This window comes from Sciurus carolinensis, chromosome 5 (genome assembly GCF_902686445.1).
Source record: "Sciurus carolinensis chromosome 5, mSciCar1.2, whole genome shotgun sequence".
Classification (NCBI taxonomy): domain Eukaryota; kingdom Metazoa; phylum Chordata; class Mammalia; order Rodentia; family Sciuridae; genus Sciurus; species Sciurus carolinensis.
The window spans coordinates 95,105,368-95,120,502 of record NC_062217.1 but is presented as its reverse complement, the minus strand read 5'-3'; the positions used below and the strand labels follow the sequence as shown (position 1 = coordinate 95,120,502).

The window sequence follows — 15,135 nt, the reverse complement described above, 5'->3', positions numbered from 1 at the left end:
TGGGTTAGGTCTATTACATTCATTTTCAACTTAATGATATTTTCAATGTATGATAGGTTATGAGGATGTAACTATCGTAAGTCAAGGAACACATTCAAAAACTATCCTAGCTGCTTTTTCTATCACATCTAACTTGAATTTTAAAAAAAGAAAATGAATGTTTTCTACTTGCTCTGTTTTAAAAAAAAAAAAAAAAAAAGATTGATCTGCCATATGAATAGTACCCCTATGCCCACTCCCTTTCCAACTTCAGGTTAAATGAAAAACTCACCCAAGCTTAAAAGGACACAAAAACCAGAACCGAATATGCTTTATCCAACAAGTTCTTACTGAGGCCCTCCCTGTGGATACAGCAGGGAAGAGACCAGACCCCTACCCTCCAGGAGCTCACACTTTCCTAAGAGGGCACACACTATTGGCAGGAAGAAAAGAAGGCCAAGGATCCATCAGATGATACCAGGAGCTGGAAACTAAAAGAGGGGAGAAAAGGGGAGTGGGATTCAAGTTGCCAGGGAAGGTCTCCCTAATAAGGGGTTACCTGAGCAGAGGGCTAAGGGTGCTGGGAAGCAAGCCACAGGATAGCTGGGGGAAGAGCATCCCAAAGAGGAAGGAGAGTACCCAGCTCACTTCCTGGTCCCAAACCACAATCCTCCCAAACCTCCTATCAGCACAGATGGCTCCATGCTTCTTCCAGTTGCTCAGGGCTGAAACTGGGCTGGGAACTGTCTCCCTCCCCCACAACCCATCTCTACTGGGCTGGGACACTCTTCCTCTCCTCCTGCAGTCCTCAAGCTAAAAACCATGTCCCCAGGTGACTTTTCTGATCTCCCATCACATGCAGATCCCACACTGCACACATCATACTCTGCACTTCTCCTAACATTAATCACAGCTGTAATTAAATCATTATTTCTGTAATTTAGTATCTGCTCTGTCCCAATAAACTAATCTCCATGAGGGCAAGGATTGTATAGGTTATACTCTTTGCATTTCTAGTGTCTGAAAAATGGTCAAGTTCTCCATTGGGGGAGATGTGAAGAAATGCTTCTGAGTTTTCTCTGGATAACATGGAGTTACAGTTTTCCCCTGTATTGTATATGACACACAGATTTCCTTCCTGATAACGAAAGTTAGGAACTAGGAAACAGCCATACTCAAAAATGAAGTCCTGAAGTGGGCCCTTTGGAGTGTTTGGGTTCAGTATCACTTCATCTTCCTATAATCTAAAAGCAGACTGCCCCTCCTAAGACCACACAAGGTCATTCATAAACACCCCTTCGGGAGCAAATTAAAGTGATATGCTGCATGTCCACGATTATTAGCATTTTTAAAATATATAAAAATAATGGATGCCACCTACTCTGTGACAGGAAGTGAAAGGGCAGTTTTGCTAGAGTCTCACATACCACAGGATTTAAATGTTATCAGCAGCCACTATTAGTTAGCTTCCCCCTTGCTAGGTGCTAGATACACTGCTAAGTGTTATACACACATTAATCTCACATAACTGAGCTGCTCTAAGTGAACAGCTCTGCAGAGCTCCAAACCTTTGCAAAGCATGCCAGTTAGGACCCAGTGTCCCCATAACAAATGTAGCAACACTCAAAGTGCTGATACTGAGTGTGGGGCACTCAGCTGCTCTAGTCCAAGCTCCCCAGCTTACAGAAACAGGCAGGGGAAGTGATGGGCGCAAGGTGGCGCAGCCTGTCAGTAGCTAAGTCTAGCCAACAACTTGATCACTGTCAGGTCATCCATCCTTCTGACAGACTAACCCACCACTTGCAGAAGGTCCCTAAAACCCTCAGAGGAGGCTTCCTAAGGAACACTGCAATGTTCTGCTTAGAGCAGAGCAAAAACAAAACAGGACTCTTTCTTCTTCTTGCAGCTGCCACTAATCTGAGTCCCACAACAAGCCTCTTGTCTCTGCACTCCCAAGCAGCTCTTCTGAGCAACAGAAGCCCAGGAACACCGAGGCCCTGGGTCCAGGCCAGCAGGACTGAGCTAAACAGGCTAAAGAGCAGGCTGCTGTGACACTTCTTTATCAAACACTCTGGAGGGCCAAAACCACAATTTTACATGCATGATCACACTTCTGTACAAGAGCTGAGTGCATGGTAGAAGGCCTGAGCTGTGTGATTCATCCTGTACCCTGATCAGCACCCTGATTTTTATGATTTCTGTAGAATCTTAGTTATACTGAAATGAAGTTTCTGTGGAATCCAACCACCTCGCCCCTTCCTCAAATTATCCAGCTAACAACCAACAGCCTGTTCTAATATAACAATTAGTCACCATTGGACCTTGCAGGCCAGACTAGGCCAGCAATTACATGCTGTTGGTGATATGAAGTTCTTGTGAAGAATTAATCCTAAATGGTCTTATGTCATCTTCAGGGGCTTCAACCCCCAACATGCTAAAACCCTGGAGGAGGAACACTCAAGAGAACTTCAGTTCTGACTCAGGACTCCAAAACATTGCTCCTCTGTTTACTGTAAACCCAGTTCAGCCTACAGCGGATTGAAGTCTACTTAATCCCCCACCACAGAACAACTCAGGGAGGACTCAGAGAGTGACTGCTGAAGGTGGACTCCCAACCAGCCCCAGCCACTCAGCCAGAGCTCCCACCCACCTCAGGTTAGTCAGTGCTTGGGTCCCCCAGGGATGGTATGTGACAGCAATGCTCTATTTAACATGATAGACTCATTCTCTGAGGGTTGTTTTTTGTTTTTTGTAAGTAAAAATCAAATGAGAATATACACATGAGCACCTCAAATGCTGAAGGAGCTAAATATTCTAAGGGCATCATTTTGGGATGCTGACCACTCTTGAGAACTGAGATGTAGGAATATGATTTTACAGGTATCCAGCACCCTTGCAATAGGACTCAGGATACAGTAGAAAATAAGCCAGCCTGACTGAGCTGCACTGAGTCTAGAGCTATGAGCTGGGCAAGTGATTCAAGCATCTACTCCTCTTGTTCATACATATTCTGAGGTTAACATCCCTCAAGGTATCATGAGCAATGTCAAGTGAGAAAAGGAAGTCACTCCTCGAGCATGGTAGACAACACAAAATAAGCCATCAATAAATGCCCATTGCTCTTAGTACTTCTAAAGAACTTCCTTTCTTCAGTGTCAAGTGCTCCTTTTCTTTTTCCTTTTATTAATTTTTCAAATTCCTCTTTTGAAATTAACAATCCACATATCCTCTTATTCTAGGAATGCAGCCTATTTCCTCTAAGGGTCTGTGTGGGAAATCATGCCAAGATATTGTGCCATAAGTATGCACAGGTTCCACATCCATGGACTTAATCACACTCAAAAACTACCCAAGGGGGAAAAAAAACTTTGTCTGTACTAACACATACAGACTGTTTTTCTTACCATTACTCCCTAAACAACACAGTGCAACAACTTTTCACATAGCATTTATACTGCATTAATTATTATAAGTAATCTAGAGATGGCAAAGTATACAGAGGGGTATGCACGGGTTATATTTTTATAACAAGGGATTTGAACATCTTCACATTTTGTTATCTGCGGGGATTCTACACCAATTTCTTGTATACTAAAATTGTATATTCAATCATGGTTAGTCCAGCATTGTTTGTGAACTTCAGTGCAAAAATAACACCTCCTGATAACACTACTATTATAGCACTTAAAATGAAAGAGTTTGGGGGTTGGAGGTATAGCTCCATAGTAGGAAGCTTCCCTAGCATGTATGAGGACCTGGGGTTCAATCTCCATCACTAAAAGGAAAATAATAATAATAAAGATCTAAAACTTTTTATAGTACGATCAAACACAGGTTTTTTTTCCCACAAAAAAATGTGCTAGACTAGTTGTCCAAATAGTTTATCAGTAATGAGAAAAAAACAGGGAACAAGGGCACAAGGATGTGGTAGACAAAATAATCACCCTGTGTCTGCATCCTAACCCAGAACCTGTGAATACACTACCTTAGGCAAAAGGGGCTTTGCAGATGTGATAGGATCTTGAAACGGGAAACTATCCCACATCCAGCTGGACCCAATCTAATCACATGGGTCCTTAAAAATCAAAACACTTTTCTGGATTTGACTACAGAAAGGTGGTCAGAAAGATAAAGATGGAAAAGAGAGCCATCAGCCAATAAATACTGGCAGCCTCTAGAAGCTGGAAAACACAAGAAAACAGACTCTTCCCTAAAACCTGTGACCCATGATTTTAACCCAATGTGACCCATGTCAGGCTTCTGACCTACAGAAGCATAAGAGAAAAAACTTGTGTTGTTTTGTGCTGCTAACTTTGGGGTAGTTACAACAGCAATAGAAACAATTACAGAGTTAGAAAGATGGATGAATTACTTATAATTTTAATCTTCCCAGATAATCTGAGTCTTTATTATATATTTAATTTATTTTAACTGGGGGAAGGAAGAAATTCTTTGCCATTCCTTCTATGTCATGATTCCCCAACTACAAGAGCTTTCACATAATATTCAACTCCTTCTACCTGAAATGCCCTCAGTTCTCTCTTCCATACCAAAAACCCACTCACACTTCTGGCCCAATTTGATGATCCTCTCCTGCAAGGGCTCCCTCTTTGGTGCTCTCTCCAGTGCTGAATTTATGTTAGAGGTCCTGTGGTTTGGTCCACCTGGCTGGATGGTGAATGCTTTAAACACAGGGCTTGAGGCTCATTTTTCTGTGTGAACCCAACACCTCATAATAGGCATGGCCTATGGTTAATGATTAGTAAGTGTTTACTCAACTGGGTTGACTACTAGATATCACTAAACTCAACCAATTAGTAAATCCTAGTTGTAAATTAACAAGGTATCATTAACAAGGTATCTCCTGTTGGAGAAAGACTACTGTATTTTTTTTTTTTTTTACATTTTATAATCTATGGGGGGCAGTCACTGCAAAGTTGTCATATCTAGTTTAAAACAATCTGAAATTTTAACTCCACTAGTGATTCTTTCAATGAGAGAGGATAGAGTGAAATTTAAGTTCATGTTTACACACAAAAGGCTGCATCCACCAAGACTAGAGCCAGCAGCTTGTTTCAATCTCCTAGCAGAATGCTGGACATCATTAGCACACCCACCTCTACAGAAATAGTTATTTCCATGGCTCCAGGGTCAAAGTACTAAAGGAGCTGCACCCCTTAGTTTGAATGAGGCATCTTGAATAATTAGACTTAACAAATCCTTAACCCAACCACAGACACGTGGCAGACACACCAAATTCTTCATGGTTACTTAAACCAGCACACAGCAAATATTATATTTTGTTGGTGGTGTTGATGCTGTTCTCATTTTAAAGTCCTATTTATTGAGGTATAGTTCATACAATAACCCATCCTTTATAGTGTACCGTTTTATGAGTTCTGAAAAACATGCAGTAATCGCCAGAATTGAGATATAGAACACTTCCTTCATTCCCCCAAAGTTCTCTTTTATAATCAATCTTCTCCCCATCACCTGTTCCTTAAAATCACAATCTGTTTTTTGACCCTACACTTTTTCCTTTTCCAGAATGTTATTTAAATGGAAGCTTAATGTTCCTACTCAGAGTTCGGTTTCACACAACATAATACATTTGTTGTTCTGTTACTAGTAGGTGGTGTTCCACTGACAGACATGTCAGCTTATCCATTCATTAGTTGAAGGACATTTGGGGTTTTTTACAGTTTGGGAAAAAGCTGTTTGAAATATTAGCCTAGAGGTTTTTGTGGAACTAGAGCTTTTTGTTTGTCTTGAATAAATACCTAGCAGTGGAATTGCTGCTGGCTATGTGCTAAGTGTATGTTTAACTTTCCAAGAAACTACCTAACTCTTCCCCAAAACGGCTATGCCACTGCATGTTCCCACCAGCAATGAAACATGCTCTGCATGTTTGCCAAGACTTGGTATTAACCATTTTTGTTCTGTTTCTCTGGGGTTTTATCCATTTTAGTGGATGTATAGTGGTACCTCATTGTGTTTCTTTTTTTAACGTTTGCTTCTGGAATAATTCTAGACTCACAAAGACATTCCAAAAATAATTGGAGGTTTCCTGTGCATTCTCCACCCAGTTTTGCTGCATTTTACATTATCACAATTATAATTATCAAAAGCAGGAACTTGACACTTTACAATACATTAACCTACAGGCTTATAAGGATTTTACTAGATTTTGCTTTCTTGCACATGGTTCTATAAAATTTTACCATATGCATAGATTTATATAACCAATACTACCATCAGGATATAAACATGTATCATCAAAGCACATTATATGTTACAAAGATCCTTTTGACATTATAGACATTCCTCTGCTGGAAGAACTTTGGTGAACAATGATGACTTTCTTTTGCCCTTTTCCCCTGACCAAATTAAAAGCCACTGTCTATTCTCAGGCTATGTGCAAACCATAGTTGACATATCCGTTCACTCTTGAATGCTATTTATTCTTTCTTTATTATATGCCAGGCCAGCAATAGTGGATAAAACAGAGAACAAGAAAACAGTGATCCTGCTTTTAAAAGAACTTGGAGTGGGAGAGTGATTCCCACACACATACAATAACAAACTCTGGCAAGTATTATCTATTAATGAAAAGTAAAAAGTATAAGGAAAGATGAGACACAGCCTGGTTAAGACTGGCAGGAAGGTCCCTGTAAGTAAGCCCTGTTCTCAGACTCTGTATCCAAAGCCCTCCACAGGAACCAGGCAACTGAGTATCTGAACCACTGAGTGGAAAATATGTAACCAACATGTTCTCAAAGCAGAATTCAAAGAAGAATTTCAAGGGTTAAGAATTTCACCAAAAAACTACTCATATTTTCTTTAGGTCAAAGCTTGACCCAAAAGATGCACAGAAATGAAAATCACCCATGTGGTGTTAACTCCAGAACACACCTAGACTCAAAAGTTCTTTCCAATAACCTGCTGTGGTAAACCAAACTCCACCACTAGAGATTCCTTAGGTATGGAGGTCTCCCTCTGCTATTAAGACTAGTCACAAGGAAATCCCAACACAAAGCAAGGACACAGGAACCTATCACTGGCTTTTGACTAATGTCTGGCATGACCCTTTCTTCTCATCTGAGGGACCCATTTTAGAAGTTCTTTGAAGGAAGAATTGCGCGCTCTCTCTCTCTCTCTCTCTCTCTCTCTCTCTCTCTCTCTCTCTCTCCTTTCCACTTGTACATATTTGTTACTAATATCTAATGCTATTTGTTCTGATGCCTCTCCCCATTCTATATCAATAGCCCCAATAGTCTGATTCATCTCCGCATCTCCTGGTATCTGCAGGATGTTCTCGTGCACATGGGAGTCAATAAACGTTTTGTGAATATACAAGGTATAACTATCAGATTACAGTGTCCACAGTAGGGCATTGAGGGAGGGAGGAGATCATGAGACAGATGAGTCTTAACAGGAAAGACATTGACTGGCATGGACTGGAAGGCCTAGTTTAAGAAGCATACCACAAAGTAGTTAAATTTAACAGGAGGATATTTGGGTAATGAGAGAGGACAAGGGTAGACCAAAGGAGATGGTATGAGGAAGCAGGAAAGAAGACATGCCTACACACAAATGAAGCTCAGGACCAGACCAGGTTGGCACCTGCTGGGGGTATGATAGATTCTGCAGGTGAGAGGAGGGAGAGAGAGAAAGGGCATCTCACTCAAAATGACTTTGTTTCTAAGGGCATCTGCCAAAAGCTGGGCTGGGGAGACCAGGAGTCCAAGAAGCAATGAGTGTTTGCAATAGCTGCTGTGGGAGTAGCTGGGAAATCAGTAAAAACTGAGAGGTACAGGGAAAGAGTAAGGTAAGGTGCAGGGAAACTGTCACATATCACTTCCAAACCCTTCTGGGAGCCTTCTGTGCATACGGTGGTGACACAGGCTTGCCAACCTACAAGGCTGGCTGGTCTCCCACCCTGTGATGCCTCCAAGGCCAGATATGGGGGAGCTCACAGGCCACTAAGGAGCTGCTGGAAAAAATCACTATGTTCAGCCCTGCCCTATAGTTGAGCTTCTGTACATAGACTCCATTTAATGATTCATAAACACAAGAGCTCCCAAATAGAAATGCTAATTGTTTTGCAATATCACTTTTGAAGTATCAGAAAACCATTCTAATCCATGTTTCCAATACCACTCGCTAATGCAATCAATCAAGAAGGACTTCCCCTGAACAGGCATTGGGCCCCTTGACCTTTGCCATTCTGCAGCAGTTAGGGTGATATGTGGCTTATCTGGAAAGGAGAGGGGAGGGCACCATAGACAGCCACACTCCACCCTTCAGGAACACCTGGCAAATCTCAAGGTCAGCTAGCCAGCCAAGGGAGCTCCCAGGTAATAATCTGAAATGTACCCAAAAATGAAATAGGGACACTCACCAGCTCTGTATTATGACCACATATAGTAATATATGCTACCATTATGATACCATTTGCAAACACACTAGTTTCTCAGATGCAAGGTGTTAAATACTGCAGGACCCCAGTCACACAAGTTCAAGTTACATCAATTGCTTCCCGTCTGTCGTAACTAAGATTTCAACTGAGAAAAATTCTGTTTCCTGGTTACACAATGCACCACAAGGTAAAACAGAAACTGGCAACTCCAGATGGTTGTCAGGCCTCTGGGAAAGTCACCAAAGTTAGCAAAACTGCCCACTTAGGTCCGGTTTGGAAAGGTCACTGACACTGTGTGACCCTCTGGTCACCCAAAGACCCCAGCTGGGCCTCCTAAAGCTTTCTACCAAGCTCAAAATTAAGTCACATAAGGTCAAACTGTTTTATTATATTTATATACTTTTTTAAAGTATAAAATACTTCAGCACAAATATTCATAAGTGCTGTTTCACATCAGAAATCAGAATTGGGTTATTCTTCAGTGACATGATGCTGCCAAGGAGCAGCAGATACTATTTACAAAATGATCCCAGAAAAAGGTCACACCCCATCTATTTCCAAACCCATGATGAATTACTATGAATCAAAGCTAAGTCTAAAATCTCGTATCGACTTTCCTCCTATCCAAAGAAAGGAAGTATACTGTTAAGTTCAAAGGACCCAAAACAAGTTATCAAAAAGCTGCCTGTGAGCACCAAACAAAAGATATTTTATATAATTTATCAACAAATGCTAAAAATGCAATTCACTGCAATTATGCCTCTGCCTACATGCCATTGTATTTTGTCATAGGTATTTCTAAATGATGCAGTGTAGGCAAAATGCTCACTTTTCCTAGCTAATACAAAGGCAAAGAGAAGGGAAACTTAACATTTTGGTGATCTTCTACTGCTATGGTTTGAATCCCCCCACACACACAAAAAAAAAGTTCATGTGCTGAAAACAGTCCCCAAATTCATATACTCAGATTTTGGAGGTAAACCTTTTGGAGGTCATTAGTATTAGACAAGTTGATGAAGATGGGACCCCCATGATGGCATTAGTGGCTTAATAAGGAAGAGAGACATGAGCTACTACATGTGCTGTCTCATGTATTACTCTCCACCATGTTATTGGTGTAGCAAGAAGGCCCTCACTGATGCCAGTACCATGCTCTTGGGCTTCCCAGCCTCCAGAACTGTAAGCCAAACTTATTTGTTTGTTTGATTATTTGTTTATTAGTGGTACTGGAGATTGAACCAGCAAGAACTCTACATTCCCAGCCCTTTTTATTTTGAGACAGGGTCTCACGAAGTTGCCCAGGCTGGCCTTGAATCTGCAATCCTCCTGCCTCAGCTTCTGAAGCAGCAGGAATTACAGGTAAATGCCACCTTACCTGGCCAAGCTTTTATTTTTTCTAAATCACCTGGTCTCAGTATTTTTTTATAGCATCAGAAAACAGACTAAGATGTCTACTTACCATGTACATCAAACCTTGATATAACATATCTTTGAGTTTGCTAAATGTCTTTTAATATTCATTCTACCTTTCTTCCTTAATAAGAGAACCACCATGGGGTTTGTTGTTGTTGTTGTGTTTGTTTTGGTTTTTTGGTTTTTGCAGTTCTAGGGAGCAAACCCAGTTCAACCCAGATAGAGTTCTACCACTGAGCTACATCTCCAACCTTATTTATTTATTTATTTATTTACTTACTTACTTACTTATTTTTGAAACAGGGTCATGTTAAGTTGCCCAGGCTGGCCTTAAACTTGTGATCCTGCTGCCTCACCCTCCCAAATCACACCAGGCTGAAAACCCTAGTCTTTTTAACTGATACCCAGACTAAGAATGGCAGACTCCTAAACTCTTTTGAAGCCAGGTGTTTGGCTATGTGACTATACTGTAATCTAGTCATTCTCTAAGTATGGTCTGGGGAATCACTGGAGTTCCCAAAACACTTTTAGACAGTCCATGAGGCCAAAACTATTTTCATAATCATACTAAGGCATTATTTGTCTTTTTAATGCTCAATGTCTCATGAGTATATTATGGAGAGTTTTGGAGGTGACATGACACATGATACCACAACAGGCTAAATGTAAGCAGATCCAAGAACCCAGCTACTTTCAATCCAGACATGAAATGGATTTACAAAATTATAAAGCAATGGCTGTCTTCTCACTAATCATTGGAAAATAGCTCTTTCTCACACAAAAAACTAATTTATGCTAACATATAATAGATTTATTATTTTTAACTGAATTAATAAACATTTTTTAAATTTCTCACTTTCAATCCTAATACCAAAAATATCTGAAATAGTTGCCAAGGGCTGCCGTGACAATAACTACAAATTTAGTGATTTTAAAATAAAACATTTATTATCTTATAGTTCTGGAGGTCAGAAGTCCAAAAATGGGTCTTATAAGGCTAAATTCAAGATGCTGGTAAAGCTGGGTTCTTCCAGGAGGTTCTATAGGAGAACATGCCTCTATTAGGGCTCCTTGGCTGTGGTCACCTTCTAGTAACAGCATCACTTCAACTTTTGCTTCTATCCTCTTATCTTCTCTGACTCACCTGCCTGCCTCCCTTTTATAAGAGCGTACATGATTTTACTTTACTCACCTCTAAACCATTATTTAAAACTATACCAGATATTACAAAATACTCTACCCAGCTCATCCTTAACTTAATTTCATCTATAATATCTTTTGCTATGTAAGGTAACATATGCACAGGTTCCAGGGATTGGGACATGGATAGCAGCTTTAGGGGCCATTATTCTGCTCTTATGATATGATAGATATAACCCATCTAAGCCAAGCTCTTCGGGAGCCTAAATAACTTTTAAGAATATAGAAGTGTCTTAAAAACTAAAATATTTGAGAGCCACTACTCTAGCATATGAACAGATCGAGCAGTTATTAGGCAGGAAAAGTAAAACTCAGGAAAGCTAAGTGGTTAACCAGAGTAATACAAATGAAATAGCCTTCAACTTGAACCCCAATGATCCACTACCAATGAACGCAGGATGGCTCCCTCTGTATGATGCTGCCAACCCCTGAACACCCTGACTGTAGCAGAAACAAATGGAAATTATTCTATGAGCATTTTTGCACACATCAAATAAAGAGTACAACAACAAGCATTCAGAGGTGAATTTAGTGAGCAGGAAGGAGGACAAGTTGCAGAGGAAGTTGTTTAAAATAATCTTAAACTTTTCAAGCCCTTATTTAGAATACACCAATTTATTATCTTGTGAGACAGAAGAGGACAATGTTACAAATGGCCACATGTTCCAGAACCAAGGCAGAGAGATGAGTACCCTATGACACTCTAGAGTCACATGACAATGACTAAAGCTCTGGGACACAGGAAGCACACACAGCAAAACACTGTTCTGAGTAGATGACAGGGTCTGGTGGCTAAAGGCAAATTCATGAAGACTCATTTTAACAAGGGTATCTGAAAGACCGCATTCCTGGGCTATCTCTCTGACCAGAATCACAACTTCATGGTAGGAAAGAAATTGCACTCAGGTGAACTCCATTAAAATCAGGCATCTAATGATCCAAATCACAACCTTCAAAGAGACACCTAAAAAAGAGGAGAAGTGGGAAGATTCTCAGAGGGCCAGCTCCTTCTCTGCCTAGTAAACTGCCTGGCCAAGGCCCACAGAACCAGAGCAGAGGTGATCAGACTCCTTCCCCCACATCCAAGCAATACATACTAGTGAATGATGGCTCCCCCGGCCCAGAGGCTGCCCAGGGCTCCTTGAAGAAGCATAGCCATCCCTGGCAAGCTGCTCCAGTTCTGCACCATGCTTTCCCAGCTCCCTGCATGGAGCCTCTGGAGTGCTCAGCTAACAACCATTTTGAAAGCAAAACCCAGCGGGAACGCCTGGTCTGACAGCCAACAAAAACCTAGGAATAAAAGGACACAGATGCAAGGAACCATCATCAGTAGAATTTGCTGTCTAAAAGAGGAAAAGTCACAGAACTTTCTGGCATTTTATTTTTTTCAGTGTGAAAGCACAGAGTCAATACCATCTTCAGACACAACCTATAGTCACAGAGCTCAGCATTTCCTAGGCATGTTTACAGCACCTGCCTTTCTAAGATTGCACTATGTCACAAACTTCATACCTATAACCTACAAAGCATAATGACTTTGAAAATTAGATACATGCCTAATGTATCTCTTTCATCATGGAATCCACACACACCTGTTGGCTGTGTAGCCTCTAAAAGATGTGGTTGCCTTTAGGTGATTATTCTGTTGCAGAATACATTTTAAAACTACTAAATCAGCAATATCACTTAACAATCATTTTGAATTTTTTTTTTCATATGCCAGAGCCCAAGGCAATTTAACATTCTATAGACCAAAACCTTCACACTGTGCCTATTAAAGGAATACAGAATGTGAGGACATGTTGCTTAGAGATAATGCCTAATTCACAACAACAGACTTCTATTTTCTGCATTCCATGTGAAGAAGAAAAGATCCACAGGCAGAGAGCCACAACTGAATCCTTTATATCTAGGATTTTGGAGAGGAAAAAAATGACATTTTGACAGAAAATAGATTGGGAGACATAATAAACTGGTTCTGAATAAGTACTCTGTTATAATGAGTTATTCCAAGAGGGGTAATTTCAATTTCCAAAGGAGTAAATATTAAATAGATTAACTAGAAAAAAAACCTGAGCAAAAGTGTAAGGACACAGTATATGAATACAGAAGTTATTTAGCAAGCTTTCAAAGAGATCACTATTTCAATATTTTCTTATCCTTAGCTGACATAAAGGAAAATAATTTACCAAAGTATAAAATGTTTAAAGTAAATTAATAAAAAGCATGTAAATTAATAAAAGACAAGTGATTTTTTAAATCACTTGGGCACTCCTAATTCAGGAATTATGGTAGATTAGATATTTACAGTTCTCTCTACTACACTATAATTAGATTCTAGGTAAATTAATTTTAGAAACTTTTAATGCAAAGATTAGTTCCACGCAGAGAAACAAATCCCACAAGGATATGGCAAGAACAGTACATGAAAGTCTGAGCAAAGAGCACTAAGGAGTGAGCACAGAAGCTGCAGCTGCCCCTGGAAGCCACTCTGAACACAGCAATGACATGGGCATCTAGACCTCCAGCGTTCAACAAGGTGGGGAAAGTCCAACCTGAAACCAGGATTCCATAGGAAACAAAAGTGGTCCTGGGTCCACAGCATCCTCCAGGTCCTAATACAAACCAACACATATCTCAAGTAATACCTCAAGATTCTCAGACACAGTTATCAAGAGAATATTAGCAAATAATCTAAACAACACACACAGTAAAAAAGAAGCACAAACACAGATTTAGACCACCAAAGATTTCAGATATTAGTATTATAAAAATTTAGGATATGAAACAACTCTGTTTATTGTTGTTCAAAAATATGAAGGATGGAATAAAAAATGAGCCAAGTAAAAAGAGACCATCAAGAATATTCAGATTTAAAACAGAAATAAAGTCATTAAAATTAGAAACTCAGTGGATGGGCTAATACAAGAGTCAACACAGTTGAGAGAAAATTCTTGAACTAGAAGCCAAATCTTAAGAAATTACCCAGAACAAAGCAGAAATAAAACACTGAACAAATTAAAAAGACATGAAAAGTAAAAAGTTCTAACACCCATTTAATCAAAACCAGGAGAAAATTGAGAGAGAATATAGAAGAGAGAATATTCAAAGAACTAATAATGAGAAATTTTCAGAGTTGATAAATGTTATGAATCTACAGACACACAAAATAAATATAAACAGGATGAAAAACAAAAAAACTATACATAGACACAATGTAATAAAACTGTAGACTACTGAGACAAACAATATTAGAATAAGTTAAATCATCTATTAAAGAGTGGCAAACAGAAGACTAACAGATGCCCTATGAGTAAAAATGAAAACCATAATAGCACAATGGAACAGGATGTTCACAATGCCAGGAGGAAGTAACTGTCAACTAAGAACTGTAAGAGAGAAAGAGATTTCAGAAACCAAAACTGAGAGCCATTACCACCAAGAGATTCTCAGGAAAAGAAATTCTGAAAAAGGCAAATCTAATCAGAGGAAAGGTATGGGACGAAAATGGGAAAAGGAGCAAGAAATGGCAAACACATAGACAAATACCAACTTGAAACAATACCATTGTCTAATTTTTATGATGAAACAACAGATCTGAAGTACTGAATAGACATGTATGTACAGGTGTGAGTCTTTGTTAGTTGTCGTGTGAATTTTGTATTATCCTAGAAAGGAAACAGAATACCAAATACCAACTGACTTTTAAACTGTTAAATGAGCACAAAGTACTTTAAGGATAATCATTAGAGGAACAGAAATAAAATGTATCATTTCAAAATCAGAAGAGAAAAACGAAAATTGAATACACTAATCAACAAAAACCTCAATACAAAAGAATAAGATTAGCAATGAAAAATGGACCATATGCATATAATTCAAACAAATTATTAGACTATATTTCAAAAAAAAACACAAAGCAAAATAATCTACATTCCTTGTACAAGAAAAAATTTGTCTACCTTAAAATCCTAAACTTTGTTCTCTAAAGAATACTAAAGAAAGATGTTCAGTCTCAAGAAAAGCAAATTATGAGACAATGATATACTGTCCTACACCCACCAGACTGGCAATAAAATATCAAATGTTGCAGGGAAGTGGGACATCAGAAAAATTGTGATAGA

The 15,135-nt window shown here is 39.4% G+C and overlaps 1 protein-coding gene across 3 annotated transcripts in view; it reads right to left on the bottom strand.

The window, feature by feature from the left end:
* Positions 1-15,135, bottom strand: part of Sgms1 (sphingomyelin synthase 1) — a 318,450-nt gene that overhangs the window by 199,998 nt on the left and 103,317 nt on the right. The gene's annotated exons all lie outside the window — the stretch shown is intronic.